Here is a 6,226-nt window from a genome sequence, read left to right on the forward strand (position 1 = left end):
CTTATTACCTGAAGGTTGCTGGTTTCAGTCCCACTCCCTGCATTGCTTTCGTGCCCTTGTTCAAGGTACTTATCCTGAATTGCTCCAATATGTACATCCAGCAGTGTAAATAGGTAAACCACTGCAAATTGCCTTGTGTAATTTGAGTTTTTAATGTAGTGTATATTCAGAAGACTTTTACTTTGTCTGCATGTTTGGATAAAAACGACAAAGGAAATTATTTAGGCTCCTCTTTTGACGGATAAGCAGCCATGACATGAGTATATAGTTGCCCTGTGACAAATGAAACCACCAGTGGAATTTAAATAATTACATGCAGATTCATGTAACATTAGAGCAAAATCTATAAATGCAAGTTTATTTAATAATTTGTACACCATGATGGTGCCGGACGCCATTTATTCATGAGTATGCTGACTCATTTGTAATCTTAAAATGTATTACGCCTGTATGATTCCAGGAAGAATCAAAACCGTTCCCTAAACTCCCCTTTTTTTGTCTTTCAAGGTTATTTAAGGGATGCAAAATAGCTAAATTAGCATCCTCCGCAGCTCTCTTAAATGCAGTGAATTTGTGTTTTCCCAAAGCACTCATCTTTGCGGGCTGAACTGAATGCTTTACACTACAGACTTGAGGCTGAGAGACGCAGAGAAACATGCAGGGAATATAGACAGACATTCGTGAAAAATATTAAATGAAACATGATCACCCTCTAGTTGGTATTTCATGAGAAGTTACAATCCAGTTATGCATTTCATATTCTAGACATCGATTCTCAATATAAATATTATTCACAACCTCTAATTATTAACAGTGAAAAATAGCACATTCTGGACAAAAAAAGGCACATTTGTTCAGCGACAATATATTCCCCTGACATGGATATTGGAGTTAATTTCCAGCCTCATTATGCATGCAATAACTTTAGCATTTTTATATGTATTCCAAAAGGTCCTCTGGTCAGTTCAGGCATGTTTAAGAGTGACACAAAACATTCATTCATTCATTCATTCATTCATTCATTCATTCATTCTCAGTAAGTGCTTGTATAGTGCAGGGTCCTAGTGGTCTGGAGCCCATCCCTGAATCCAGTTATTTTGAACCCAAACCCCAACTGTTGTGTCGTCCCTGTCCAAACTGTCTTCATTCCCCCTGAATAAATAACAAACCCTGTTTTAAAAGTCAACATATATAACCTAAGAATTAGTTCTTTCACAAGCCACTGGCTCATTATTCTGTATTTCTGCTCATGTCTTTTATTTGTCTGTGCAGGCTCTGAGCAGCTTATTTTTCTAGGTCATTATTTAAAAATAACTGTTGTATTTTGTATTTTACCTATTGCTCAGATGTTTCTGAAAGCTGCAATTTGCCAACTACCATTATCCACTTCCATTTCCATCCTGTCTTTAATATTGTATCTGGCAGAGGATTAGAAGATTATCAGATGTGGGCAAAGGCGGGGAGGAAATGGCCATGTGGGGAAGAACAGCAGCAAGGCTTTTACTGAATAGCAGAGACCAAATAAGAACAACCCTCTTTAAATCCCAAATATAACAGAGCTTCAAAGGGACAAATCAAAACACAAACAAGTATCTATATTCCAGTCATTTTTCAACATGGCTTTCCAGTGTAGGGACCACCTCTGATACCTGCCCAGTTCTCCTTGTCTTTGCTTTCCTCCCCAGGTCCCGTTCCCTTAGTCCTAACACCAGCTGTCTTTTACATTTGCTGAAACCGCTTGTCCTAAGCAGGGTCAGGCCGAACCGGAGCCTAACCCGGCAACACAGGGTGTAAGGCTGGAAAGGGAGAGGACACACCCAGGACAGGACGCCAGTCCATCACAAGGCACCCCAAGCAGGACTCGAACCCCAGACCCACCAGAGAGCAGGACCCGGCCAAACCTGATGTGGCACCGCACCCCCTCGCAGCCTTTTGTTTTATTGAATTTTCTTCATACTCCTAACGGCATTTGTTAGATTTCGTTAGACACAGGGGTCTGACAGCAGCCCGTCATGCTCTGGCTCTCCCCATGGTAAGGTTCTGTTTCCTGGCACCTCATGTCAACTGCTGTACAGATATTAGTTCAGCGAGCAGTCGGGTGTCTGAGGTTTTATTAATATTTTACTAAAGGAGAACTGTTTTTCTTGAGGAGGGTGCAGTGGCCCAGCGGGTTTCACAGGGTCCTGCTCTCTGGTGGGTCTGGGGTTTGAGTTCTGCTTGGGGTGCTTTGCGATGGATTGGCGTCCCATCCTGGGTGTGTCCCCTCCCCATCCAGCCTTGTGTCCTGTGTTGCTGGGTTAGGCTCTGGCTCACCGCAACCCCGCTTGGGACAAGTGGTTTCAGCAAGTGTGTGTGTGTGTGTGTGTGTGTGTGTGTGTGTTTCTCTTGATGGAAAATTCGGATTATGCACTTCCAGGGATGCACCACACGTGTTTCAGTGAAGCCACATCACCATGATTACTATACAGGTGGTCTCCAATTTACAATGGGGTTACATTCCGCGAAACCCATCGTAAGTCCAAAATATCGTCAGTCGAAAATGAATTTAATACACCTAACCTACCTAAGCTTCTGGCAATAGCAGTAGTGATGAGGAGTTAAATCCTCATGGAAAGGACTCGTGATGAAACATCCAAGATGATTTAAGTTTACATTTGATTCTGGTGCACATTTTTTAATAAGGTGAAAATAAATGCTCAATAAACTCCTCAGAACTTGAAACATCCCACAGTGATCCATAGTTAATACAGGTGAGCTACAGAACTGTGCCTTAAGCGTAGTATATGATTTTAGTAATTGAACAAGCATTTTTCTTTATATTTGCTGTGATTTGTGTAAAAATCCACAAGAGGGAACTGCAGAACAGAGCTGGGATAGACAGTCTGCTAATGACATGTGAATCACGACCTAATATTGAATTCAATAAATTTTCATCAATTTAGCTGATACTTTTCTCCAAAGCAGCTCAGAGTGTTAAGCTACTTACAGTTATTTAGCCATATAAACAGCTAGGTAATTTTACTAGAGTAATTGAGGCTAAGTACCTTGCTCAAGGGTACTACCCCTAGAGGTGGGATTTGAACCTACAAGCTTTGGGTCAGAGGCAGAAGCTCTAACCACTACGGTATCAGCCATCCCCATAACTTATTTTATAACATCTAATTATAACATATAACATATAATTGATTTTATAACATTTCGCTTGTCACCATAAGACTGCAGGTATAAATTCTGTAAGCAGCGGTCGGCAGCATTACTCAAGTATTATTACTCATCCAAAAATGTAGCTTTTTAGCATAGAATGGATAATTCACTAAAATTAAATAAAATTAACCTCCTTCTGGTATGATGTGTATCACCATCATATTCTCTCATCAGTTAGCATATTAACGAACATTTCAATTAACATTAATTAACCTATTTCCAAAGTTTACAGAACTTAGTACTACAATTAAAAGGCCACTCACAACTCTTCCATAGCAGTTATAAGCAAACTAAAATAGTTCAAACTGGTAGTATTTTAAGTGTAATTAAGTCAAACAACTCATTGTTTTGTGAACCTTCCCATCATCCCTTGCCACTTAATCTGAATATGTTGTTTTAATTGAAATATTTTGGTACATTGTGTTAAGGGGGGCAGGGTAGCACAGCACTTGAGTGGTGTGAAAGGATGTGGGTTCAATTCCTACTCAGTCTGTGGGGAGTTTGCATGTTCTCCCTGTTTCTGCTGGGTGCTCTGGTTTCCTCCTGCACCCACCCAAAGTGTATGAGTGACAAGTAGAGTGTGTGTGTGTTCCACTCGTGTATGGATGAGTGACCCCTTGTAATTAGTGTATCTATCAGTGTAAGTCACCTTGGTGAATAAGGTGCGTGGGCCATTAACACTACATAGAGTTCATTGGAAGTTGCTTTGGAGAAAACAGCTGCTAAGTAAATGAAACAGTTTTACTGTTGAAAGTTGTTGAGTTACTCTGGTGAGTTTTTACATCTGATTGTTTGCAATATTTGGTTGCCTATATATGTACTGTTGAGTCTCATGTCCTTCCTTTGTTCATGTCAGTTTTGGAGCAGTGGGTGTCCTGCATGTCTAGTGCTTGTACCTAATCGTATAATCTGCATGAGTATAATGGAAAAGCCCAAGGTTTGCACCAACACACCAGCATTCTCAGAGTTTTCTGCTATCACACTGGTGTCAGAAGTGGGATGGAACTTCAATCTTCAATGGAAGGCTTGGCAAAGTGGATCTTGCAGAAGAACTTTCAGCACTGGAGGAGAAAAGGGGACCTGGAATCCAGCAGTTGTACTTGTCCCCACTGCTGGTATATAAAGTAGTCCCACCACGGTCCAGCTTCACTGTGGAAGAGATACCAGTGCCCGGGTACTGTTTAGTGCTGGGGGTTTGGTTGTGAGTTTTCTCCAACGAATGCAAGTGAAACTGGTCACATTTATGATCCGAGGGACTCGGAGTACTCTGAGCGGGGGCACCGGCTACCATTCCTTCCCACCCCCTGTCCTTCAGGAAATGTCCCTCAGCACTTTTTTTTTATTCCAGAGGAACTCTTGCTGTTGGTTCGCCTGGCAGAGCTTGACTTCCCGTTTCAGGTCAACAGCGAAGCCTCGAGGGTCAAGACCATGCACGGATCGTCCTGCCCAGAGCCGACCCATGCTGGCCGCAGGCTTCAGATGGACTTCGGTGTGGCTGAGGACAACAGACCCCTTGGGTGAGGACTACGTATGTACGTATGCTTGTTGCTTTACTTATGTTTGTGAAGTGTTCTGGTGTATTGTATCAGTTTTTTAGAGTTGTTGAGTTACCGATGTGGGATATTTCATAATATTTGGACGCCTGCCACCAACTGTTGCATCTTGTGTCCTCCATTAGTTTGAGTCATTTTTTCAAGGGGTGGGGTTTGTGATTCAGACTCTTTAAAGTGCCCAAGCTTTCTAGGCTTAGTAAGTTCAGAGAGTGTGATTCATGGTCTCTAAGTACTTCCAGATAAATTTGGAGTTGAAGACATTCAATGTTTGGATAAATGTCACATATCGAGAAGGACTTTGAAGCAGCGAGATACTGAAAACTGGTTATTTTTTAAATCAACGGCATAAATCGGTAACAAATTGATTTCCCCAAAAGGTGGTTTATGAGGTTTGTCATGTCATGGCTACATCTATATCAAGGTGCCAACAGAAGCGGGATAATTTCAAGACATCTGAGATCAGCCACCCGTTTAGAGTTTTGCTGCGTAGCACAATCCTCTTTTCGATTCGTCGCCTCTCGGCACAGCTTCCTCGGTGAAATGTCATCCCTGCAGACATCGCTGTGAAGATGTGTTTTCGCACAAGTTGCCTTGGGAATATGAATGTTTGGTAAGCGATGGGGGTTGCAGTGTTTCCATCCTATTCACCGATGTTCTCTCCGTCAACCGGGTTTGACCTGTTCCACTTGGCTTTTGTCCATAGTCCTCCAGTGTGCTCATTCCGCAGAACAGTCCCCAGGCTCTATGTCTCACACAGCCAGCAGTGGACAAGAAAAAAAATCCTTTCTTTTGACTCTTAACCCAATTCCATGGCCGTCACCCTTGTTTTACCCTTAATGACAACACCGCAAGAACCCGACAAGTTTACCCAACAGCAGGACCTAAACTGAACGACTTCACATTTAAGAATCTTTTTTTTTTGTGTTGTTTCTTCTCATTATGTGTAAGTTTCATTCTGTTACCCCTTCCTGAGTACATCCAGCTGAAACAGGATGTATTTAAGACCATTTGACAGAATCAATGATTCTTCATTCCTAAGCAAACAGTAGTCTTCTGCCGGAGTGGAAAATATCTTCAGTGCTGTCATGTTTCTTTTATTATGTTTTACTGTAGGTCACTTTGGGCTTTGTTTTTCACTTGTTTTATTTTGATTATTTCCTCTCATAGTCAGTATGGAGCTTCAGCGCTGGACTCCACTTTCTGCACACACTCACACACACACACACACACACACACACACACACTGCCGTCTCCATTAGTGCAGGCTTTCCTTACGCAATGTTGAAAAATTATTACTACAGACTTCAGTCCAGTATCAACACCCTAATATTTAATAAATATGCTGTGAGTTTCACGTATTTATTTTGAAGAGTGTTGTACTCTGCAATGTGAAAGAGGTCATTAAAGCTTTAAATCTATTGAAGTGAACCCTGCAAATATATACACTTGGTTATATTTTATGCATTGAT

This window comes from Scleropages formosus, chromosome 20 (genome assembly GCF_900964775.1).
Source record: "Scleropages formosus chromosome 20, fSclFor1.1, whole genome shotgun sequence".
Classification (NCBI taxonomy): domain Eukaryota; kingdom Metazoa; phylum Chordata; class Actinopteri; order Osteoglossiformes; family Osteoglossidae; genus Scleropages; species Scleropages formosus.